Here is a 27,513-nt window from a genome sequence, read left to right as displayed (position 1 = left end):
AAATTAAAATTTATAAGATAAATCGCGTAAAGGACGTTTTTGATTACCTATTAGATTATCTTTCAAACAAATCAACATGCAATTCGTTTAGTTGATTCCTGAGTTTTCTACACTGTGTTTGTTGTGTCCGTGACCAGTGCTGTGTTAGTCCACACCTGAAAGCCAGAATCCTGCCTTAAAGTAAAGTTAGTTAGTTATGGAAAATCTCTTATATAAAATCATCCGCTGAACCTATTTACCGTCACTTTACTCTGAAAAACTTGTTAGAAGAAGTGCTATCAAAAATAACTTTATTGCTAGATATATAAGAGGAAATAAAGAAAAAAAAGGTAATAAACTTTAGGACGAGTATTTTTTAACCAGTCGCATACAGCCTTCTTCCAAAAAACAAACCGAAAAAACAGTGATGGTAAAAGTTACATTACTTTTTAATACAACTTAACTTCCATACTTTTATCACCATCTTGAAATTATTTATTCCATACTTTTTCTTCTTTTCATCTGTTAACTAGTCATTTGCGAAATAAGGGATTGTTATAATTAATTTTAATTAATAAATAATACTTAACAATGAAAGCATTGTTAAAATAAATAAAAAATCAATATTATCAGCCGAAAAGATTTCGAATATTTAGAATAATTTGATTAGGTGGAAGCATTACCTCATAAAGTAAATGTTATTATCTACTAACATTTATTATTGTATTTTGCAGTTCCTAAGGTCAGGATTTCACATTCCGTCTACGCAGAGGAGAGAAAAAATTATGTTCTGAGTGGGTACATAACAATACATGAACTGTTAAAACTGTTTATTTTTGGATGTCAATTTCATCTCTCACAGTAAACATATTTTTATTATTTCAGACAAGTTTTAGAATTTTCATTCAAAGGTTGAATCATCAGTTTGGTGTAGAGAATTTTCCTTCCTTTTATAATGTGCCTGTCACACATACTATACTTTCTGGCTGAGTGTGGAAGGATAATTTGAACGACACTTAAAATTTTAGTAAGTAGAAACGTTATTTTTGTAAAAATAGTAAAATATAGCTGTAATAAAATAGTAATAAAGTGTTGGAAGGAAAGTTCTGTGGTTTTTTTTTAGAGGTATACTTAACTTAACTTTTAGAGGATAACCTATCTTAACTAATTCTTGTGTAATAATCAAAATAGGTACCACTATTTTATAACAGCCAACATGAAACCAGTCGATTGTGAAATGTAGAAGTCATTGAAAAAATTTGGTTCTCAGGAATCAAGGAAATCGAGGAATGCCACTTTCTCCTAGTTTAGTGGTGAAGGTTCTACAGCAAAGGTACTTGCCCAAGTAATTCAATTGGTTGAAAAGGTGATAATAAGTTGGCGAGAGTCATGGGTGGTACACAGTGACTTAAAGAATAACTTCGATTACCATCTCATTCAGTTTTAGGACTGATTTATTAACAGTAATTTTTGGGCTGCTTAAGGGATCTCACTCTTCTGTTGGCCCACCAATGCCGCTGTGTTGGCGTAATTTGGTACGTTTCATTAAATTAATGACAATTTCTCTGATTGATAATTTCATTGGTTTTCAATATATAGTTGGTGACGATCACAAACCGTATCCATGGTCTTTTGGGCTTTGTCTTTTAGGAAGTACTAGAAGGTCTTAGTCTCGTCCAACTAACTGTCCAGAACATTTCCTATTATCTTAAACGATCCAATTTTAATCACAAGTAACAGTTCCATCAGCAGTTAGTCAATCATCAGAGTAATTAATTAAACTGTTCACCTAAAGTTTTTGTTTTAAAACAAATTGTTTTTTCTTTTTTTTTATTGCATTTATTTTACATTTGAGTGAATTTATAAGTTAAGAAAGGGCTGTTTCTGTGTGTTACGATTGAATATTTTTAAAAAGATGTAGGAAAAAACTATTTTTAGTTTCCCGCGGCAATAATCTATTTAATTAAAATAAAAGCTACCTTTCTTTTTAATGTGTACAAAAGCCGAACTAACTTGATGATTAGTAAAAGTAAGTCAAGTGTAAATGATTGTGAAATAAATAATTCATTTAATGTTTAGTGCCAGAGCTGAGAATGTGGCATATTAAGCAGTCACTACTTGATGAGAACTGGAGTTTATGAAGTTGGAAGTAAACGGATCTGTCCTCTACTTATTCATAATCTTCATCCTTCGCTCTTCTGAGCCATCTTGGGAAGAAAAGGCAATCGGATAGGCCGGATGGAAACTTGTTTCCACTTCTTTACCACACTACAGCAATACGTACTGCTGTAAGTTAAAGCTTACTATTTTAGTGTTTACATTTTAATGTACTTGCGCCTAACTAAAACTGAGAATAGTAGTTTTTTCTTATTGCTAGATACATCTTTATATTTCATTTCTTATTCTATACCTTCACCGATGCAATAATGGACACCATTCTAAGTATATAAATGAGCAAGAAAAGGCTGTACGAAGTTTTATTCTTCTTCATCTCCATTCTTATTCATCACCGCCGATGTATTACAGTTGAAAGAAAGTTCATTCATCAACTTTCGCTTCAACCTTTTGTCCCATTTTTTCACTTATTACTTTTAGGCCAGTGCTGGTTCTTTTTTTCTTTTTTTTTCTCTCAGCTCACTTGAAACTTTTTGTATTATTATACAGTCAAAGAACGAGTCATATTTGTTCTTTTATTATTATTCGTTCTCTTACACACACTGCAGTAATAAGAGAATAAATTCAGAATATTTCTGGAATAGCTAGAACTTCATTTATGAGCTGCACCCACCAACTTGAGTGAATTGGGTGCTGATGATTTTGTTCGTCAAAGTTTTTTCTCTTGAATCGACATTGTTTATTTATTTTGATTCCGCCCAGTTTCGGAGCCATAATCAGTGTTCCCGCATGCTTACTGAGTATGTAAGGTCTGTTTAGAAGCTGTGTGAGTTGATAACTTCCTAAAAATGTCAAAAAAAAAAAAAAAAAAATCTGAAAGGGATGAACCACTCCCGCAGGCTATTTGTCTGAGGGTCTTGCAAATATTCGTTTGTTATTCCTTGTTGGTCTGCGATATCATAGAGGTGCCATGATCCTTAGAAAAATCGTTAATGCGCATTTCTTTTAAGAATAAATCAAAAACAGTTGATCTAAGATGTGTGAAAATTTTAGAAAATGTAAGGCCTGGTTTCGAACAAGGTTATTACGAATATGTAGGTTTCAGATGATTAAATTCTTTTCTTTTATGCCGTTCGAATTTAATGATCCATCTGTTCTTACATCGGTTTCAAGATAACGAAAATAAAATAAGTATGGTATTTTCAATTTAAATAGTAAGTTTCGTATGACATTTAGAAAAGTCTGTAACCTAGGTAACATCCAATTTAAATTCACTGAACTAAAACTATATTCTCAATTTGGGTTGAAGCTTCCCTAAATTAATTAATTACCAGTGAACAGTTCACTGCACTTGTGATGAATAGAATTAATAATTTTATATCATTACAGTTCCATGAACAAAGCTCATTTACATTGTTTAGTGAAGATATTTGCGAATGTACATGTATACAATTCTCTTCAAAGTTTTATTGATAAAATAGTCCAAGTAAGAGGAAAACGGAATTACATTATACGGGAGTGCTCGAGCGGCTTAACTTAATTCTCACCCTATGGATGTATGGCGATGATAAATGTATTATTGTTTATGTATCGAACAAGAAGTTCAACAAGATGCTTAAACTTAAATGTAGACATTTGGTGTGTTTAACCAATACAGAAATCTTGGTTTCTGTTGATAAAATTTCATAAGTGACCGCGAAAATAATAACTATATTAAAATTTGAAAAAAGCACATCATAGATTTTATTTTCAAAGTGCAAAAGCCACTTAAAAAAATCTTTTTATTAAAATGTTTTCCCAATAAACTTCATTTTAGGGTACTTCTGGAAGATGATAGGGTTACACTTATTCTAAAGTGCCGTTTAAATGTAATGTAACATGGACATATCACCAAGTTGTCGAAAATTGCGTGACCAAAAATCATATTTTCTAAAGGGTTTTCCATATTTCTACGAATTGCTTGAATAACCCTTCCAGGTGCCACGTTTTAACCTTGTATACTGTTTACATTAGAATGTATCCCTTTATTATTATTATACTTATTACTTTCTTTAATTTAATAAATTATTTTTTGGAAGTTGATTCTAAGAGAATTGTTATACTCCACCAGTATAATGTTCTCCATCAATGTAACTTAAGGATTTGTTAACATAGCAAATCGGGTATCTGTACTGCGGCAGTACAAAATACGAGTAGATTCTGAATTTTTTTCAAAAACAGCGTTTTCATTAAACTTGGTTGGCAAACTGATTTCTTTTCAAAAAATAAAATTTAAGTTTTTCGTGCGTTAGATCTAACTACTCGGAAACATATCTATCCGAGTTATACGAGGTGGGCTGAACTCAGAAGTAATTAATTAATTGCAGGCTTAAAATGCTACTCAGTAAAGTATTCAATGTTGTTTAATAAAGACAGCATTAATTAAGTATTTGTCTACAATATCATTCATTGTAAAACAATTCCATAAGAAATGTTGGTCAACTTTAGTGATGACACGAATCAACCATTGAGAATGCCGAACAAGAAATCTTATCTGTGTATATTCTTCTTTGCAATAATATCTGAAAAGGTTTTTTTTCATTCTTGTCATTTCATACAAAATTGCAAACTGCATTTTATTAAATCGAATGACAGTTTAAAATTTGCTAACATTCTTGAAATAAGTTAAATTTTGTGACTAATTTTTATTCAATCTTGCTTAATGCTCACATCAGAGAAAGTATAGTTTCCTAAAACAAAAGTCAAAGTAAATAGAGAAATGGAAATCAATATTGGAACATTGAAACGGTTCTATCATTTTGGTTATTAGTCTGTTGCCAAAATATACCTACGCTGTGTTTACTAATCACAGATTGCTTCCTACCACAGTAATAGAACATCACCAGTCTGCCGGCAGCTAAATAAAGCTGGGATTCAAGAGTTCCAAGAACTAATAACGGAACACAGTTTCGATTGCGGAACATAACAACACACCATATTCACTACTTGCGCCAGTATGCGTTTTCATATCTTTTCAATTTCAATCTAACTCTAATATTGACTTCATTATGGATTACTAGTTAGCCCAGAATTTCGTTTTCTTTTCTCCTTTTTTTTAAGCTTCTCTAAAGGAGATAGAAAAATGAAAATGAAATAGAATCAATTGTTTACAGTTTATCATACAAAAGATTTATTTTTAGTTGTGGGTGTGACTAAGACGAAGCAACTATATTGTTGCCAGCCCTATAATACAACATAGTAACGAACCACTCTGGAAATAGAGAATCACCTTACAAACAGCAGACTACCCTATAGTAACTCCTTGCAACAACTTAATTAACCATTTGTAAAAATATTGCTGCATTGTGACAGTTTACAAAGCTATGTATCACCGAAGAATTAAGTGGCGTTTTATAAATAGTAAATAAGCACAAACTCTGAATTCAAACCGAAGGAAAAGATACAAATAAAAAAGAAATAAATTTTAAGAAGAAGAAAGCAAATAAACAAGACAAACTCAGTGTAAACTAAAAGTTGGAGGCAGAACAGTGAAGTATTGAAAGAAAACATGTCTGATGGTCCCGGTATTACTAATAGAAAACCAAAGTAGTTTCAGCTGATGCAATATGCTAAACTCCATCCTAATTCAGTAAAGTGTATTCAAAGTAAAAATGAAAAACTACCCCACTCCAAAGGAAATTGCCTTTCAGGCTTTAATTTTTTACTTTCTCTCGTTTTTTAAAACATGAAAAACTACTTTTTTTATTTATTTACAAATTATACGTGTGGTCCATATCACTTAGAGCTTTAGAACATTTATGATGAAATACAAAGATATTTAAACTAATAATCTTTATAGATCTTGGTTTAGTTGAGGTTTTAATTTTCTTATCAATGCAGGCTCGCCCATGTGCGAAGGGTGAGGAAGAAGTGAATGTTAGTTTGCTCATGTAAGAGTGAATGTTACGAATGTGGAGTTCTCGCTATATTTGTGAGTTCCAAATAAAATCAAGAGGTCTAGGCCTTGGATTTTATTTAATGGTTAATATAAGAAAGAAACAGTAAATTTTGTTCGCTAGTCGCTTTCGTCCGCGACACGTAATCGGTAGTTGGACGTCAAACCTGCCTAATAGGCTTTACTTTTTCTTTTTTTTTACTTTCATTAACCTACTGATAATTTTCAACTTTGGAAAATATAGCAATTATAGAAGACATTTTTGCTACAAAGATAACATAGGCAAGAATTCAAATTTTTGTGGAGATCTTACTTAATTTTAAATATTAGTATTATATTTCATAGAAAGTAGAGAGAACATTGAACAATCGCTATCCCGAAAACTGGTAAAATTTACATGGAGATATCGACTTCGAAATGGGAAGGAAATGGTACATTGACATAAAGCAGACATCATTGTCTGAGTAATCGCGCATCGTTTAAACCGAATCCGTTCTTTCATGCAAACAAATCCTACAGGAAAACCCAAGCATCAGTATTAAAATTTAAATGAACATTACACTTATAGACAGGATTAGCTGAATTGTTGGCATACTGGATTCACAGGCGGAGATACCTAGTTCGATTGCTGATGCTGGCCCTTCCTAGGACCTTTTTACAGTGCACGGTCCGGAAGCCGGCAGTGCACTAAATTCTACTTCTTTATTTTATCTGCTGTCTTTCTTTCTTTAAAGCTCTACAAAATTTTGGGTTTCCCTCAGCCTGAAAGCTGAGAACGCAAAAGGTTGGGTGCATTCTTGCGTTGATGCGAAATCTTCAGGTTGGTCTTGTGTCCTGGATTACGTAAAGCACTCTTTGGTCCTTCTGTTTATCTGATTTCTTTTTTATTTCCTGGATGTTTATTTTTATAAGACGAAAGTATTCCTTTCGGAATCTTCAAAGAGGGAAGCTTTTACCTCGGTTTTAAATAGAAACTACTGCCACTTTTGAAACCAGTTGAAATAATTCTAAGAATGTTTATTATAAGTCAGCAATACATTTATCAATATCTTAGTTTACTTAAGGTATCTTAATGTCGCTACGAATGTTATATTTTATTTCTGGGACAGATTCTTGCTGGTCTTCCAGTCGCAATAATGAGGCCCCAGCTCTTCATTTTCTACAAACCACGAAGTACAAGAACCTATTTTGAGAAATATATGCATTGTTAAGTCTAATTTGTTGAAAAAAATTATTTGAATATTTGTTTTTCAATCCTCCAAGGGTAGTTCCAGTGCTTGCACTCATTACTGCCCAAATAATAATTATAAAGATATTTTTTCTCTTATTACTCAGTAGCTGAGCATTCTAGATAAAAAACCAGATAGTTAAACAGAGAAAATGTATCAACCTTTACAATTATATAGATTGATCTATGGTAGAAGAAATAAACAGTTTCTATGTAAGCGATGTTCCAGGTGAAACCTTTTAATTACCAACAAGAAATCAACCTGAGCTTTATGCTAACTATAAACTGCCATATACAGACAATAAATTGCTTTAACACAATCAGACACTTCACTTAATCAATTTACCCGGCTATTTTCAACTAGGTAGATGATTTGATTAATGAAGTCATGTCTAAGTTTGTAGAGTAATCCAAATTGCCAGACTATCTCAAAAACGCTACCGCTACATCAAGAAATATAGTTGCCATGTTTTCAATATATTTAGTTGCTGTCTTCAATTTGGTAAACAATGTATTACTGACTCCGAAATATATTTAATAATCAAGTACTACACCAATTTATTTTAAGTAATTTATGAAATACTTATGTAAAATAATAAAGTAAATGAATTAATTAGATTCGAGTGGGATGGCTAGTTAGTCTATACCATTGCAATCTAATTTTTATTAGCTTATTAAATCTTAAATTTTTCAATCATTCTTCTCCAAAAAAAAAGATTCATGTCCAAAGAGGAATCCAACGATCCCTTCTTTGGCCATGTAATCTGCTTCCTCAGTGACCCATTTGCTTTGATTGATTTGGACAAGGAAACCTTCGTTTTTGTAATCAATTTTCGTCAGGATGTCGAAATGTATTTCATCAGTTTTTGAAAAAACTGAGAAATTGAAGCAGTAAAGTTGTCTTTCCGATGTTTACCAAAATATTGTGGCGTCCTCTATTGGCATCTATCCAGAATATCAAATGGGAACCCTTCTAATGTTTTTTGTTTCTAAGGGTACGGTGGTTACTCACACACATCACCTACTTGTGCTCTGGGAACCTCAAAATAGATACTTTCTGAGGAAAATAAAAAGGAAAAATCAACACTATTACAATATCCTCTCTTACTACCGTAGAGTAAGAGAAAAAATTAAAACCTAAAAGAAATGTGTGCATTCATTAAGATTTAGCCAGTGGATTTTTACAACTTATTTTTTACATTCAAAAAATGCTAGCATTAGGTGGGCACCAAATTCACTTTGTTAGTTTCCCTATCTCTAACTTTCCGTTTCAATCTTCGCGTTTCTAATATTTCGTTATGAATCCCAGGTGGACCTCCTCAGACAATTCAGTATCCACTCCCCTAATTACCCCTCTTTTTTGCAATAGATATCTCGGTATGTACAAATTAAATCCTTTATTTTTGAGCAAAGAAGATCCCAGCAATTTATTGGCTGGGACTCCATTGTTCAATTCAACCCTTAACCTATTTAAGCAAATTTTTTTTACGTTGTCAGTATTTTGGGAGATTTCTGCTTGATGTTCAAAAAGTAATTTCCCAATGGACATTGGATGTATCCTAGCGATCTCTTTTTGGTCTCGTTTGGTACTTTCAATAATTATGTGAAATAGTCCTAAATCAGTACTTCTGTACTCCATGCTAATTGTACTTTTACTTACGGGCCCTTTATGTATCTGCTTTGAAATAGCATCGTTAGAACTTACTATTTTATCCAGCCTTTTCCACTTCATCTCCACATCATCGGGTGGCCTACCCGATACTTCCCCACAATCCAAGTTCATATTTACGGAAAACTTACCTCTTAAAATTTAATGAAAAGAAACTAGAAGGTAATAACAACACACTCGGAACACACTATGTACACACACACACACACACACACACCAATAAAACCACAGAGTACTGCCTGAATCCCTCCGACCAAGTTACAACTTTGGTTCGCTGCACTCAACCGCAGATACACAAAGTCTAAGGAATATAGTTCATAGATGTTATGTAACTCCAAATTAGCATAAATTAATTATTAAACACGGAGACAATTTTTCTTTGAATTCACTATTTTAGCAAACCATAGAAACGATATATCTACTTAACAAAGAAGAAAAAGGCTACAGATTTAAAAAAAAAAAGATCCTATTATAAAAGTATTTTCGAACTTTATTACTTTATTAAAATAACTCCTCAGTCAAATACCGAGAATGTGAAGAGAGCAATAAAAACTTGTTATGTAAATTATTGACTTTTTTTTTAGTACAGCTTGTCTGAAATTTACCTTGGAAGTTAATATAGCAAGGCTTATTTAAAAACATTTCCAAAAACGGCGCAGGGTAACTCAAACTGAAAATTATCAACCATGATACAAACACTATAAATAAAACCAACAAGCTACGGCTTGAATCTCTATAATTGCTTCCCTGATCTTGAAAGTTAATGTAATAATTTTCCCAAAAATATTTAACGTAGCCTTGCTTTTCAAACCTCTCTCGTCATGAATACATGAAAGAATTTTTCGCATAGTTCGTTTTAAAACCGACTTGAGATTTATTTTTAGCACTACTAAACTCTATGTCCAATATTTTAAATTATTTAAAAATTAATATATATACCTATATAGTTTTTGTGCCAAAAAAATTACTTTAAAATATCCTTAAACTATTGAGTCTCTGAAGAAATTATAGCAATTTTCCTTAAAATAAAAAAGTTAGACCTTGTTGTTAATAGAAAAAATCATTTCAAGGAAATTCTTAACCATTTTGGCGCGCTCTCAAAGCTGAAATGTCTATTCTATAAGACTCACCTTCGCAAACATTTTATTCACTTATACACTCCGCAAAGAATTCGCTTTTTTCAATTTCAGCAAACATCAAAACATAAAACCAAATATATTTTTTACGTACATATGTTGAAAATTTGAGAGAATTGAAATTCTTCTTCTTCCGCTGCTCGAAAAATTACAAAAAGAAAAGAGAGAACGTAAAAAGAAATATAAATATACTCGTATAACCATTTACTTAAAACTTTCTTTGCAAGGATGGACAAAATTTACATTGGTAAGCTCTCATATTTCATTAAATATAAAAATAAAAACAAAGATTCTCCACCAACTAATTAAAATCAATGTACTTCGATGACATATTAACAACATCACAATATCTACCGTTGATATTGATTGTGGCTTTCATTCTGACCATTGGTATTTGATTTCAAAGCTAACTGCATCAAAGGGATTTCATATAACTAAGTTACATTCCTTATCACCCGTAACCAGTTCACGCACACCTTGTTGTCTAGGATGTTCTGTCACTCTGTCTCATTTTGCATAATTCTACTTGGGTTCTACAGTTTACTGTTGAACGTCAACCAGATCAATATTTTAACGCTAGAGTTAGGTATTTTTTCAAAATGATAACGGCGATTTGAGACAATCATTGCTCCGAGATTTTTTGTAATGCTGAAATGAGTTTCTTTGTATTTCCGAGCTCTCCCCCTTTCCACTTTTTTTTTTGCTATTCCTTCTATTGTCGGCGATTGATGATTATCTTTCATTTTTATTTTCTGTTACATTTTGTTGTGCACGAAACCCTGTTATCCAACGTACAGTCTGGCACACGTTTCAAAAATAAGATGTATTAATTTAATATTGGTAACACGTTAATTTCATTTAAGTCCGGTTCTCAGGTCGTCGTTAATGTGACGTTAAAGCGGGTTTATGTAAGAAATCCTCCCCAGAAAGAAGTAAGAGAAAGTCATCAAAGTGTTCAACGCATTCTTTTTTTTTTTTTTTTTTTTTTACTTCTGAAGTTTATTAGTATTTAAACCAAGGAAATATAATAATCCTGATAGCCATTAAAGGACATGTAACATTTTGTTATAAGGAATGGAATTGTAGAGCTTAGAGTTGGCATGATCCAAAATTTAGTAAAGTTTTAGCTATGTTAACATTGAACATCTATAAAAAGATTTTACTTTGAGCAAAATCGATCCCAAGTAGATGTAAGTAAGGAACTCATGCAGCACTACTACTAACTTGAACTACTTACTTGTGTTCTTGAGAAAGACATGGATTTGATGGTTGAATAACCACAAATAGCGAGCCCTAACTATAAACAGACAACGATTCCAATCGTATTCACAACTCTTATAGAGAAAGGGATGTTCAAGCAGCACATTGGGTCAAGATCAACAACTAAGTGGCCCTGACAGGGCTGATGTGACAGACATAGACGTTTACAGACGCAATAATACTTCAGAATACGTATTTGTATCTTCAGACACAATCTTTACTATCAAAACATCAGCAGCGCTTCTACTTCTTATTTCTTCTTCAGTGTTTCCAAGAGAAGAAAAAAATCCTCTCTGCTAAAACTGTGCGTTATGATTTTCTATTTGAAATAAAGAAAAAAAAAATGTCAAGAGGAAATATTTTTTGGGCCACATTACTAATTTTGTTTATAACGAGCTGTATTTCAGCCATTTTCTTTCATTTTTGATGTTTTACTTTTTTTTAGATTTTATCAAAAATGTTTCCTTTGCTTTTCTTTGGACTTCCTATCTATACTTGATCTAATACTGTTTTTATAGGAAACATTTTTTCAAGAAAATTTGTTTATTTCGTCTGGGTAATTGGGAGTCTTCTAAAAGAATGGTATGGTTTAACATTTTCATAACATTCATGAGAATTAAATAAATGCCAAAATTGTCAGCTTGAAGAATATTGCTAGACTGGAAACGCGAATGCTCTGAAGGGTTCTTACAGTTTTTCCGCAGTTTTCTCGAAAATGTTTATACATTATTTATTAAAACATTTGCATTTGGATGCATTCCAACACTCGTCTAAATGGCTACAACTATTGTTTTTTACCTTTTTTTCAGGTAATTTATGGCAGTTCTGGAAGTGTGGTGCATTCTGCAAAATGCCATTTCAGTAAATGGAAACGTATGTATTATTTAGATAATAGTTTTGAAAGTTAAATAGTTACAATTCAGAATTTGGAGAAAATCCCTTAAACGGAAGTGGGAATTTCTTGGAACTATTTTATTTTAGCCGTTGAATTACGTCTGCTCAGATAAGGACGTGTGATTTTGAAATACTTACATGATAGTTTTTTTTAAAGATAGAGTTTCCAAAGGGAAACAATTCTATTAATTCTTCTATCATTCTATACGGATACCAACAAACTTTTAATGAAAAATTCAATTTTTAAAATCCTATGTTTCATGTAGAATTTGTTTAATAGTTCATTTTAAATTTGCATGCATTTTACTTCTCGTTAAACTATTTTGAACGATTACCTTGCAATTCACTTGTTAAGTTAATCCTTACCTGTCAATTAGTTGACTTTTAATCATTATCCACGGCACTTTTTTGACAATTGTTGTTTAACTGAATAATGCGAAACTATAATTATTGGTAGTTTCCAGAAGATAGCTTTATCATCATGTCACGCAAGCTTATGTATTTACATTTTTTATTTTAATATTTCTAAAGAATTTCTAAGTACCTTGTAATTTGAGTATAGTGGCGTCATCTGTAAGCATAGTATAAGCTAGATTGCTTACAATCAATGCATAAGAGGAAGTAACTTTGGAATTTAATAGTGGTTTTATTGTGCAAGTGTCTGTAAATCCTTTAAGAAAACTAAAAGTGCTAATTGTAGCAAAAAGGAATTACTTTCTCTGTTAATTCCTCCAGAGAATTAAGGTATTACCACTTATTACTCGCACACTCACAAAACAGGGTGTATATATAAAGATACAGTAAATTGCTTTGGTGATTTATAAATACAGTGGTCATAGCTATATAATCTCTCCAATAGATTGCTTTTGATTTAATCATCCATAGAAGCCTGGATTTCTGAAATAATTCAAGGAGTAAACAAAACCAACATAAGAAAGCTAAAGGATCATCTACTTTTTAGATCATTTTCATTCGCAGAGGCACTCCAATAAATGCTAATCATTTACAATCCTCTAGAGACTATGTATTGTTTATTTAGAATCAGCTTTAATTCTCTGTAGATGTAGGCGAAGGAATCTTTGACAGAGTATTTTTATTTCCCAGCTTGATGAATTCTATTGTCATCGGGCTTCTTCTGACAAGAGAAAGTGTTGTTTCTGGACAATGTGCGGGTGTATAAACTTATCTAGTGGAATTTTGTATTCCATATTGGCTCAAAATTTCTCCTAAGAAGTGAGGAACGCGTTGAAAAAGAATAAATGAGAGTATGTCCCAGAAGAGTTCTTTTAATTATCTGTCGATGTTAACCGGAATTCCATCATTACAAAGTTATTGACTTAAGAAAACAACTTAGCATGAAAAAACACGTGTCCAAACTTTACAGTTGATTTAATACTGGAGATGTTAACTTGTTTTCACAAAAAAAGAATTAGGTTGCCCAGTCAGTATGTTAGAAGGGAACTGTAGTTAATGGGAGTCCTCTTTAAGTTTGCCTGAAAGTTCACCGTACCTCCGAAGGGAAAAAAACCGTATACCGTAATGTTTTAAAAATGATGTCATGAAAAAATTATTTCACTACTTTCTTTAATTTAATTGAAAAGTTTATGTAGGTTTAGTTAGTCTTATCACCTTAATAGTCTTAGTTAGACTTAATTAAGATTAGAGCCTCCATTCTTATTAAGTAAAGAACTTGTATGGACCATTTAAACTTTATATGTTCCCCATATCCTACAAAATCAATGTTTCTTTAAAATAAAAAAATTGTTACAAGTGATGTTTTTATTACTTAAAACAATCATATTTTAACAAAAATGAAAACAAAAAACACTAAAGAAAAAGAATCTTAATTCGAAAACCTCTTCGCAATGTTTGGAATTTTTTGGTAACTTTAAGGTCCAGTGTACATTCGTTTCAGTTTATACTTCCCATGACCGACCAATGGAGCTAGGGGCTCATAGATATGAACAAAATCTAAGAGGAGTCAGCAAGTCTGAAACCTTCAAGTACCTTAAAGAACGAGAACTGATCCTACAACAAAATATTTGAAAACAAAGCCATAGGAATGTTCGAAGCCAAAAACCACTTAATATCAGAAATAATTATCTAGCTAAATACTTCATATTAAATGGGTACCCATATGAATGAATGAATCATACCAATTAAAAAAAAAATCACCTTGTTTCGGGAAAAGTAAAGACTATGTTTATATTTAAAAGTAAATATAAAAAAAAAAAAAATTGTAAATTTTTAGTCTATCTATATTTCTCTTATTGGAAATTGTGTCTGCGACTTTATATTAGAACTAGAACCATTACTTGTTCTGAAAACGTATTTTAGTAGAAATTTTAACTTACAGTAATTTCAGTGCTAATGCGGAATAGTCCTTAATAAAGTAACTTGGTCATTGAACCTGGCTTTACGTTCAGCTACCAAAATTGCGACTAGCAAATAGTTACTATTTAATTCTTATATTAACCATTAAATGAAATCCAAGGCCTAGACTGGTAAACGAACCCAGTACCTCAATACATTTTAGCTTTGCGCTCCTCGCCTCTATCCGTTCGGTTACCATCCTTAACTAGTTCTTAATTCAGGAACGTGGTCCTTCATGTTGGTCTAAAGTTTGAATTACTTTAGAAAGAGGAACTGAACTATATTTTAGTGGCAGTGATGGAATTACATACTTTTTTCTACAGTTCTCCTAATGGATTTAACACAAATGCGGTTGTATGTATTTTGACACGTTAACTTAGACGTCAACTTGGCATTTTTTATTTTATTTTTTCCTTATGTAGGACCTTTAAAAATATCTGTTGAGAACATGGCAGACCAACATTCTTTTTATTTACTCTTTGATAAATCATTTTCCACATTCCAGTTACTCAACTGGAATGGTTTCCATGCCTCCAGATCTACTTTCCTCTTCTATTTATTTATTTATTTCTCAGCATCGTTGTAAGAACATACCCAGCTACTGTGACAGCGTTTCCTTGGCCACGAGCCAAATCAAGTTATAGGTTACAATCCCATTTTAGTTTTACGGCAATTTGATTATTTTACTTGTGATTTAACTTTTTTGGCTCATTGTTTGACTTGAACTAATTGGCTTCATTGCTTATTTTATGATGTGCGTCATTAATTAAGGGAGGTAAAATAAATATATACATTTTTTTTTGTAAGAAAAAAAGCTTAGTAGATTGAATTACTTCTGTTATTAGATAAGAATCTTTACCCTTCTTGAAGACTACAAGTAAAAGCCGTCTTAACTCAAATCTCTCAATACTCGCCCAAACATATAGGGGGAAAAAAACGATTAATTTGATTCTTAAATCGTGAAAAAAGTTAAAACTGAACGTTTTATACTTGCAAAATCCATTAAAGTTTAATTAGCTAGCATTACATCTAAGATAAAAAATATAAACAAAAATGTAGTTTTTTAATAGGTACAATCGTATATTATTTCGACTTCTTCAGGAACACAACTACTGTTTTATGATCGGTTGGAATTAAAATAGCCGAGCATTGCTATCTAAAACATCAAAATAGAGAGGCAAGAAATGTTACCATTACGATACATTTGAAACTTGACGTAATAGATTGTGAATGGATTATCAAGGAGGATTATATGGAATAGATGCTGAGGAATGTTTTGGTTAAAGTATGGTTGTGATTAGAGCGAGTAAATTAGCGATCATGCGTAAGTAGTTGATGAATGGGATCTGGAGATCGGAATGGATTGTAATGTTTGATTCGTAAAAATGATCATTAGTTATACAATGCCTTTTATTTTTTATTAAAAGGAATTGATGAGGTGGATGGTGGAATGCTTGGATATTCCTCACTCGAATCCGTAAGTCCTAATTGATTTTAAAAGTGGATACTTAATACTTAGTTCAGGGTTAGTTGGAGCATATGTTGAGTGTCGTTTGAGAGGTAGATCATTTTGTCTTTTATTTGATTCCAGGTTAAGCGTTTATGTTGAATACTAGATCAAGTACTGTATCAACGAATGGTAGTAAGGCCTGTTTGGTGAGATCTGAAGAATGAGTTGAACGTTTCAGTATGAAAGTTATATTTTTATATTTTTTATATAATGAAAACTGCCTATCTATAAACATAGAATAAACTAGATATTATGGGTAAAAACCTTTTAATAATCCACGCATTATTTAAGATGCATTAAGTGGGACACCTATACTATAAACAATATTTTAAATTTTCTTTTAAGGAATACCTACATACTGTCTTCTTCACATATTAAGAGGAAGTATTGCAATCGTATTGCAATAGAATGAGAAGTCTTAATTCAAATTACAGAAAAAATGCATCAGTGTTGCTATTTTGCCCAAAGACACTTTTGCCACGATGATTTATAAATCGTCCTTAGGAGGCCAGTTGTCGGAAACTTGTTTTTATTTAAATAGCACATTTTTTCAAAAATTCAAAAAATAAAATAAATAAAACAGAAAAGAACAAAGTAAATGTTTCAGAAATAAATTCATTGGGCAAACTTTGTATAAGGAAATGTTTTAATTCAGAGATCAAGGAAAATCCAAAATTCTTAGCGTTCTAGTGCAAAAATATAAAGGTACAACGTAGAGCTAAAGTTCGTCCTCTAAATTAATTAAAAAGCAATCTGAAAGAACTTTTAATTTGTATTAAAATCATTGTGCACATATTTTTTGTCACTTAGAATAAAAATTAAAGTAACAAAAGTGATGGATTATTATTAATGAATTAAAATTTCAAGAAACCGAGTACATTTTTGTCTCTGGAGTGTTCTGTGACAAAATTCCGGACAACTTCAAGACTTGTAATCCTTTGAACACATTTACTAATACTCAATTTTTCTAATTAATTTTTATCCTTGTCGGTTTAAAGATGGATAGTTGGGGATAAAATAGATGTTCTTGTCCGCCATGGTCGTTTCAAAACCAAAATCTTTTTGTCTCTGAAAAGATTCATTAAAAATATCATTCGCTCATGTATTTATAAGAAAAAATCTCCTACCCCAGCTGACAAATAAACTCAATATTGCCAATTCCATATTTACTAAGAGTGCAACTGGAACAGAAGTGGATGACCAGCTGTACATGTTCTCCCTTCATCTCTGCCAGTATCATTTACACCACAGAAATGGCTACCGTTGTTAAAAAACAAATATTTTACCACCTATGAAAAAAAGGCTCAGTTGATTGCTCTGACTCTATACTCCTAACTGGAAAAAAACTGAAAAATTGAATTTATCGATCTCCTAACAAAAAAAACTAATTCAAAATAGCTTACTTGTCCCTAAAATCATTTGCAAACTAACTTTTCGACCTGTTATCGTGCAGGTCACTCACCATAATACACAATTTTACTGACTGCCAGACTTTAAAAGGACTGTTTCACAATGTAATTGTGTAATCAGAGCCACTGATTTGTACAGCGTGAATTAACAGATATACTTCACACAGTTGCAGAGTATAGATTGAAGCCGATATTAATCCTAATAAATAAAAAATACCTTAAAAAATAAAAAAATACTTGTAGAAAGTAAAAAAATGTGGTTAAAGAATGTAAGTTATTCAGCAAAAGTGATTCATTTAATAGTTTGCTTAATTCTCAAAAGTTACTTTGAATTTGAGCCATAGAGAGATTTGGGAAATCAGATATGAATGTTCATTCACACGATTTCGGTAACTATATTCTTGTAATTTAATTTTCTCGAAACTTAAAATTTATACCCTTAAGATGATTGATTATTGACTTTAACAATAATTTATGCATTTAAAAAAAGATCCTGTTGAAGGAATTGATTGAAGTTAGAGAATTGTTACTCATCAGTACTGTACAGGCATTTTTTTTTTAGTACAATCGGCACTTCAGGGGAGCTTAACTTAACAACCCTTCTTATGAGCTTAAATGAAATTTCCTCAAAAAATTATTAAAATAAAATTGATAATATAAGGGCTTGCATGTGTTTAGTGTTCTGCGCAATGTTATTGACAATGAAATCATTTTCGAAAAATGCAAAAAATAATTAGAATAAAGCTATTAGTGTAAATTATCTCTCCCAGAGTGATTTACCCAGAACTGTGAACAAGATTCTTTAACTTTAAATTTTTCGCTATAAATATTATTACGTGTAATACTTGTATATTACTTGTTATTGTTACTTATTTCACTGAAGGGTACTTCATTAATCCCATTTCCAGAAGTATCCTTAAATGAATTTTCATAATATGTACTCAGTGTGTTTTTGGCATAAAGAAAAATCGTTAAAAAATTATTTAAATGAATTGGTAATTCCATTGGTTGATTTTGACTACAGCATTTTGCAAACCTTCCTAGATAACACTTGAGCGAAATATCAAATTTGAGCTTTCACTCCAAGTATATCAAATTTGAAATATTCTAGAACATTTTGCAATTTGTTGTTAGCACGATAGGTACTCTCACACATACTGAAATCTCTATACACTGAGATCAAAATTCAAAATCGAAATCTGCACTTGCAGAGCTCAAGTTCCGATTAATCAATTTTGATCAACAACGTAGTTTGAGCTCTGAAGGAACTAAACAGAATACGAGATTTAACTTAATTGGTTATTTTATTAACAAATCTGAAATCATTTCACTAGGAATAATTTTCTTCCACACACTGAATCAAAAAACTTTCAAAGAATACTCAATATTGAAAATGTAGAAGAATACAAGAAAGTTATGGACATTCATTCATTTCTCTATTTATTCAAATTACATTATGAGAATACTTTATTACTAATGAAGGTAACTAATGATAAGGGCAGTATTGTCTTTAACGTGAAAACACTGTCCGCATACTGGCAGTACACTGAAAAGGCTCAGGGCACTAAAGACCCCAGGCGGTAACTTGCTATAATTCAAAAATATAATGTGGTAACTGCAGGATTACAATATGGATATTTTTGCAAGGGACTCCTCAAATACTTCTGTTAATCATCTAATAAATCTGTACTTCTTTGTTTTAACATCGTCTAATAATATTGTATTTCTTTTTCTGTTCTTAGGGAGAAAAACAAAATTACAGTTTTTAGTACCCATATAATGAACCATATTTTCTATTGTTTCCTTTTCATTAAGCCACCTGCCTATTAGGCAGAGACCCTCATCAGATAACAAAACTCTCAGAATTTGTGTAATATTGTATGTCAAGTAATGATTGATAAGGCCGATTAATCATAAAGTGCAGAGCTTATAATTTTTTTTAACAAAAACAGGAAGTTATTTTAAAATAACTTTAAACTGAAATTTGATGGTAAAATAAACTTGTGAAACTAAAAAGAAAACAACTCACAATTAAACTTTGTTTGATTTCAACAAAAGAAAAAGAAAAGCAAAACCATTATATGAGAACATACTACGAGTACATAGTCTATTGTTCTCGAGGATGGATACAGGAGTAGTTGTTAAGCCCAAAATGGATGAAGAAAGAGTGTCAGTGGTTTTTGGCTGAAAATGTTTAATGAAAATTTGAATTTATATGTCATAAATTTACTCCTATTTTCATGCAGATACTGTAACCAACTGAAGTTTGAATGGACAAAAGAACCGTGGGTGGAGAATTCCGACGACTAATATTTATCGTTTTTGGTGTCCATTCATAAATTGTGATTTTTTTCCCACTAAAAAAAACTGTATTCACATTTTAGTATTAGAATCTGGAAATCATTTAATCGGTGATCTTGATATTTGTTAAAATATTAATTTCTTTGAAGATTGATTGAAGTTTATAATTTTTAAAAGAATTACTTAAAAACATCTTTATTTAAGCCCCATATACTATTTTCATAAAATGTATTAAATTGTATAAAGGGAGAACTTAAAAACCCAACAATTAGTTAATATATTCATATATATTTATAAAAAACATTTTCGGAGAGAATATTTATCACAATTATTATTTCTTAATTTTGTATTTTTATAAAAGACACAACAAAAAATACGAAAACTACCTTAGAGTTATCCTGCGTGACCATCCCTTAGAAGTGTCCGACACAGACTGGAAACGATTTCACGCTGGCTGTGTTACGGTTTGGTTAAGTGCTTCAAGTTTGAGAGATAACAGCGCAGACTCAACTGGCGTCTGTAAAAAGGCTCGCGCTTTTTTCTTTTTTTTTACCGAATGTGATTTTAATGAGAACTTTTATTATCATAGTACAAAATGCCAATTGGCCTGGGATAAAAAAAAATAAAATCTTCGAGGGAACTTCAACTTCCTGCGATATTTTGTTTGAAATATTTTGTACCCCTCGCACTTTGTGATCGTCAGTTAATATTTTTCTGTTCAAGGGATGTCAAAAGTAGTAATGAGTACTTCCAGTAATTTGAAGGGGTAGGAAAGGAATGGTTATTCCTTGCTACCCTCACTCCCAGAACTTTCCTAGGAGAGCTTTGTTTTCCTGATTTAGGGTAGATATTTTTACATCATCTAAGAAGAATTGAAGTCAATGCGCCAAGGAACCCGACCACCGACTCCCTGATCTAGACCTAGTATGGATCCAAGAGTTCGAGGGTAGGTAATAGACCCTACTTAAGATACTCCCAGTTTCTTTAAATTTGAAGGAACCTCTTCAGATTAAAGATAAGGAAATGAAGTGTAGGTAGCTGGGGTAGTTATCCCATACAGCCGGTTTATATCACTGTTTCTAGATCTTCCATAAAGAACTAGGGGTTTTATTCTGGAGGTGCTGTTTAGTGAGTTGCCGTCTAAACACCAGGGGGAGACAATATTATCTATTTGGTTGCGGGCACAATATCCAGTCAAACAAAAACTCACAAGAAAAAAAAATCATTTTTATCACAGAATTCTCCCATGTTCATTCATGTGTACAATAAAACAAAATACATTTTAATAACTGAAGATTTTCGGAAACGTAAACGGTAAAAACAGATTTCAACATTATTTTCGCAATTTAAATTGGAAGTTGAATTAGAAACTTGCATTCACTATAAAATATTTGTTTGTTGGTGTTAAAATTAATTTATCAAAATTTTGATACTTATTTTTATTCAATTTTCACTGGAAAATTGAGTTGTTCCCATAGTTTCCTATTTTGTATTACCTTCCCAGAATGAAACTATTTACTGGAATAGCCATTTCATTCATTCATTCGTCACACATTTCATTTATCCCTAGGTATCAAAATATGTCCTATTCTCGGTGGACAAGTCTAACACTGAGATATTTGGCAAGCAAGCACCATCCTCAATTGCCTTCAGTTTGCACTCACTCATAAAAATAGATGTCTTGTAACTAACAATTTTTTTTTTTTTTTTTTTGTTCTATTTCTGCAACGTTATAATAATTTTAGACAGAGCTATTCTGCTTTTATTGTAATCGATGATTCTTTGCTTATCAAATACTTTTCTGTGATTTTTTTTCTTTTTTCTTTCTTCTATTATTGAGATGGGGTCCATTTTTCAGTACCGTTTTTCACCGATAAATGCCTGTTATCAAATTAGAACACCTGAAACCTAAGAAAAGTGTTTTGTATGTATGTCTATAAACAAAAACACTGTCCTTTAAATTCGAAGAATCGCCGGATGCTTGTATGAATTGAACTTTATTTAATGTTTCCAAAATTAACAGAATTCAATCCAGTCTGTAAAATCGCTACCGATACTTAATTATTTTTTATGTAATAGGAACCTGATCTCCATGTTTCTGTACTTGTAATAACCCGCTTTGCCAAGTTCCATGCCTTGGTTTCCTTTCATCCCAAATCTGCATTAATTCTTTATTCTCTTGAAGATGACTACAAAGCTTGAAGCGCCGATGACCAGAAATCTTTCTAATGAAATGTCATTGATTAGTGAGTTGCTCTTTTGCGAGAGATAGGTGAATCTTCTCTTTATTCTTATCATGAATCATATATCGAATCACTTATAGACTGTTTTTTTCTGAGATGCCACAGTCCCAGCAGTAAACTGACAATTCATTTTAATAGCTAAAGTTTTTCCAAAACATAAATTAAAAATCAGTTTTCTACATTAATTACGCCATGTAAATCTAGAAGTTGAAATGAAACTTGCCTTCACGCTATAAAACACTTGCAAACATTAAATTAATTGGCTGTTGGTGCTAAAATTAATTTGTTAAAATTTGAAAGATAAGTTATTTCAAAACGTTGGTCTCCTTATTTTAAAGCTTTTCTTACCAAAAGTTATGCCGCTTTACCGAACATCCCATCGAAGTGGAAGCCGGTAGTTTTCACTCTCCCCTCGCCATGATGTTACACCACGTTAGTATAGGAATGCATTTGGGGCAGGAACGTACCAACAAAGATATATCTTATCGTCAAATAATAAGTGAATAATTACTAAATTTAAATTGTAAATTACACCAAGATAATAGACAAAATATTAGCACTAAGTTACACTAAGATTTGTACTTTAAATGCATCTTAAAATATATCAAGCTCTATCAATATATATTAGGTCAGAAAGCTTTTTGTTAATTGAGAGTTTTGAGGTTTCAGAAGCTACCCTTTTTTTGTAAAGCTTTGTAAGTCCTCGGAAAGGTGAGATCATTTTTTATAATATGTAGGAATTTTAATTGCAATGAAACATTTATTGGTGATCTTTCCAGTCAGAAAATTCTGTAAGTGCAATGGTGTGTGTAGGAGTGAGTATGTGTGTGATGATGAGTTTGCCTGAGGGTCCTTAAACCCAGGAGATTGTACACATCTAGTTCTTCCCAGGTCTTTTACAATACAAGTATGTATTTCTTGGGTTTGCAGACTCAGAGTAAATGTGACTTATAAATTCAAGGGATAAGATCCATATAGAATTGCTAACCACTCGCCCATAAAAAGTACCGCAAAATTTTTTCCAAAGAAATATAATTAGTTCCAATTTTAACACAATAATACCTCGTAAAAAATTCATTACAGGTTGCCGAAAATATTTTTCCATTCCAAGAAAACTTTCTGTAAAAAAGAATAAGAAACCTAACTTTTAACTTGAGAAAAAATTAATAAATAATACATCTCTCCAACTGAACTTATAAAAAACTTTAAGTTTCTTAGAAAAAGTTCGTGTAACTTACTTTAATGTGCTTGAAAACGTGAACTTCCTTTACATTCTCCTGATGATTCTTTTCCTTTCTTAAAGAAATTTTGTAGTTTCCATCATTCAGGTGGAATTAACCTATTATATTACTTTTTACTGTTTTTTTATAAAATATACAAGAAGTAAGTTTCCAGCTTTCATTTATTGTCAAAGCTTTTCTTTAAAAAAAATAAATAAATAAAGAACTTAGAGAGAAAACTTAGGAAAAACATAAAATGGAAGTAGGCGCATTTCTTGATTTCTTGAGTATAAATCATTTATAAAATATGTTTACTTTTAGTTTATTTTTTTATTTTTTTCTCTTTACCTTTAGAAAGAGGAATTATTGCATTCAAACAGATTTTCTACTTTTTTTTCTAGGGAAATGTACGTTTTGAGCTTAAGTATGAAAAACTTTTTTTAGGAATTGGTTTGTGAGTTGAAATCAGCATTACTCATAAACAGATAATCGCAGAAAGTAGAAATTTTATATTACCAATAAGTGGTTTGTAAAGAGGTGACAGTAAAGTAAGGTAATTATAAGCACCTACAGATTTGTTTAAAACTCTTCTTAATCTGATATTTTAATATGTAGATTTACAATTTTAAATAATTTTTGTTTTATATAATTCCGCTAAAGTGCCACTTACTGTTATGTACTTTCCAAAAGGTGTTGTCCACTAACATGTGAGTACGATCTGCTTTCAGAAAGAGTATATATATATATCAAAAAGTTAAAGTATATTTGTTAACAAGGCTGAAGTAGATCTCAAAAATTAAAGGATGAAACTATAATTTTTATATTATGAAGAGAAGAAACATTTTCGTTGGATTAAACAAATAGAGTGTGAAATAGGCCATAAGATATGTTTCTATTATTTTTATCTTAACCTCATTTTGATCTAAACCGTTTCTCAATCTTTTGTCTCCAGAGCCAGTTAAATTACAGAATGACTTACTACAAGTGATCGTAGTAAATCGATCGTAGTAAGAAATCTTAAAAATTACTTAACTTTTTCCGTACAAAAAAAAAATACGTTATGTACAAATGACACTCTGTTTCATAATTCGCAAAAACGTTTATAAGGCAAATTTATCAGCCGAGCATGTATGGCTTCATTTCTCAAAATTAAGACAAAAGACTCAAGCTCTATAATAGAGTTCAGTCCAGAGTTGGTAGGTTTGAGGGCGTTTTATTTGGAATTTATCAGTTTTCAATTTTAACATAATTTTTTAGTAATATAAGTAATTTTAGGCAATAAAAAATTACACTATCCTTGATGTAATTTAGTTTATTTTATTATTCAATAAATACTAAAATTGCCGTATTTAGCTTTTTTATTATAATATGGCTTCTCGGTAACTGATGAGATTTATTGTGTTTGAATGGCTCACCAGTCTAGACAAGAGTCATTGTGTCAAAGAAGATATTTCTAACTTCAGAGTGAATGTCCCTTGTATTCCTCAACATGGCGTTTAGAATTTATTTAACTTTTTTACTTAGGCTGTTTTGTAGTTATGTCTTTCTCAATTGGGCTTTTTTTCATTAACAAAAAACTTTTTTGCTTACTTACTGTTTCTTTTTGAAGAGTGAAGACGTAGGTACTTTAAATGCCATTTATTACGTTTTTTGTTTCGTATTTTCTAAACATCATTCTAAAAGCTGATGGGAGTACGCTTCTAGAAGCTTCCTCAACATAAACACTATACTAAACCACCTTCATTTCATCTACATGCATGTTAAGGAGGCAACATTGGCCCACAATAACAGGAAAACTTATTTCTATTTTAATTTGTGGTACGGCTCCATTAATTACACTGGCTTTCTTCTCTTCTGCAGCGAAATAGTATTTGCTTACTCCAGTAAGTATTTAGCAATTTTATGCTGTTTTTAATTACATAAAATATTAAATCGAATACTATTATTTAGTGATTGATTATAATGTAGAAATTCTTTTTCTGTCGAAAGATTTTTTTTATTTTCAACAGAAAAGAAACTACTATATTTTATGTAGTTAATGTGAAATTAGAGAACAGGCTGCTGTATAAACTTTGTGCCCACGCCCTCCATTAAAGTTGAGTATTGGAGATAACAAGTATATAAAACCAAGGAAGAAACAATAATAAGCTAGTATTGGACTTAAATGTCCAAACAGTTGTCAAGAAAGAGTTGTTTTGTTCACAATGTGTAATCTTTCCGAATAATATTTACTTAACTAGCACAGCACTCTCTCTCTCTCTTCCACTGACCATTTGCTTAATACATGTACGACCAAACCTGTGGTGATCTTCTCATTTTACTTCATATTCTTATACAAATAATAGGCGGACCAAGTTAATAATGAATCTGTCGACAGTACACAATCTAGTTCATGTTGCCCTTAGTATATTTTGACAAGCTAGAAATAACAAGATAGAGGTTGTTCACCTTAGGATCCGCATCTTCTAGAGTTTTTGCACACCACAATACTTTGTTAAAATACTTATACATTTTTGTTAAACTCTCTCCCGTAATTTATTTTTTGTCATGAAAAACTTCAACATGTTCTTGATCCTCGTAGTAATTTTGTTAGGAATACTTACATACAATTGTTAATTACTTAGTATTACTTCCTTTAATAGAACTATGATGTGAATTAGACATCATTTAAGCTTCAGGAAACTTAAAAGTTCATACAAATAATTGACATCAGCCAGTTAATAAAATCACTCGCACCGAATAACTTTTTTCTATACAATTGTCAGTATTGTGTTGGTAAATATATGTATGTATAAATATAACATATGTTTTATAAGAATGAATGACTTATATGTATATAGAGTGGTCAGCAGATTGATGAAAAATATGTTTTGAAGATGAAGGAGATATATCTAGAATATATACCCCTATATGGTATTAAAAAGAGATGAGATCTTGGTAGAATATTGGGTATGTTGTTCTGCATGTGTTAGAGGCTAACATGACGGGATGTACATTTTATTGGATAGGGTTTCTCCACTTCTGTAACTGGCCTTTCATGTTAGGATCTATGTGTATGTTTGAAACTGCTTGTTTTTCTTTATGAAAATAATATTAAGTCGGTATAAGAAGACCTTGGCAAAGATCACAATATTAATACAGTACTTCGCTCGAACAATATTCATTTATACAGTGGCGTAGCTTCCCTTTAGCTCCAATGCAAAATATATTTAGAAAAATGAAATAGTGCTTTAATTAATAATTTATATAAGTACTTTAGCATACAAATGCAGCTTTGGTAGACAAATTATATTGAATTAGGTGCTCTACGAATAAACGGAGCCTCGATGTTCAAGCATTACACCAAAGGCTTTTTGCAGTCTCCTGCAGATGCGCTTTGTCATCTTCAGTTGTTATTACTGAACTGATAGTCTTGCGTTTTGAGATTCCGAATGCTAACCTTATGGCCGGGTGTTGTCGGAGAGAATTTTAATAGTGTCTAGTGTCCAGTCAGAAAATTCTGCTCAAGCGCATCGTCACCGCTTCCTTGCTACGTTGAGTAATTTTTATTTAAGTGTGAGTTTCAGATAAAATTGTGTGGTTATTGTAGTAAAATGACAAAAAATAAAATAAACTGAAAGATCTACTCATCATTTCTTTTTCAGAATGCCTAAGAAAACGACGTGTAAATACACATCGTTTCAAAAACAGTGTCATAAGTACCGTAATTTCTAACATGAAATTGAAAAATGTTATTTAGATTTCTCTTCTAAATTTACAGGGAGCTCCTTTCCAGCGAAACATCTTCCAACAAGTTTTCGTGTCCTGTTCTTTAGGACTATCATTAACTTATCATTCAGATAATTCTTTTATTCTGAAAAGCGAAAATTCATATTTCGGTAATAATAGGCTCGCAAAGTAAATATTTAACCGACAGAGTTGATTTTTTTTTCTTTTGTTTAATTAAGTTTTGTTTGATATTCTGCTAGGTTGAAGTTAAATAGTTTAAACTAAACGAACTTTAGTATAAAATTATATAAACCTGGGAATCACCATTTTTTTTAAGGCGCGTCAACATCATCATTGGCGCGCCCGTAGCTTTTTTCAGAGCATATCCGGCCTCCGGACATTACGCTGTAAGGAGCTCCTAGGATTAGAAAATCTAAGGGCCGGCAGCTGAATTCGAACCCGGGATCTCCGCGTAGGAATCTAGTATGCGATAACCAATGAGGTACTCCCCTCCCGTCCTCTTTATAATATTTT

The 27,513-nt window shown here is 31.5% G+C and overlaps 1 protein-coding gene and 1 long non-coding RNA gene across 4 annotated transcripts in view; one reads left to right on the top strand and one right to left on the bottom strand.

Moving 5' to 3' along the window:
- LOC141453850 (G-protein coupled receptor dmsr-1-like) overlaps positions 1 to 20,245 on the bottom strand; it is a 186,464-nt gene extending 166,219 nt beyond the window's left edge. Inside the window, exon 1 of one of the 3 annotated variants that reach the window (XM_074127520.1) lies at positions 20,195 to 20,245. The gene's annotated coding sequence lies outside the window, so the exon portion shown is untranslated. The remainder of the gene's footprint in view (positions 1 to 20,194) is intronic. The other 2 variants (XM_074127523.1, XM_074127522.1) reach the window with 2 other exon arrangements.
- Positions 1 to 24,728, top strand: part of LOC141453851 (uncharacterized) — a 100,573-nt gene extending 75,845 nt beyond the window's left edge. The window contains exons 15-20 of the long non-coding RNA XR_012458260.1: positions 714 to 773; positions 865 to 1,006; positions 1,171 to 1,312; positions 2,059 to 2,267; positions 12,131 to 12,194; positions 23,673 to 24,728. This is a non-coding gene — a long non-coding RNA (uncharacterized lncRNA). The remainder of the gene's footprint in view (positions 1 to 713; positions 774 to 864; positions 1,007 to 1,170; positions 1,313 to 2,058; positions 2,268 to 12,130; positions 12,195 to 23,672) is intronic.
- Positions 24,729 to 27,513: the final 2,785 nt, after the last annotated feature.

This window comes from Rhodnius prolixus, unplaced genomic scaffold (assembly GCF_049639745.1).
Source record: "Rhodnius prolixus isolate KJV_2025 unplaced genomic scaffold, Rpr scaffold_3, whole genome shotgun sequence".
Classification (NCBI taxonomy): Eukaryota; Metazoa; Arthropoda; class Insecta; order Hemiptera; family Reduviidae; genus Rhodnius; species Rhodnius prolixus.
Note: the sequence above shows the minus strand (reverse complement) of the source record. Positions and strands in the feature narration are given on the sequence as shown.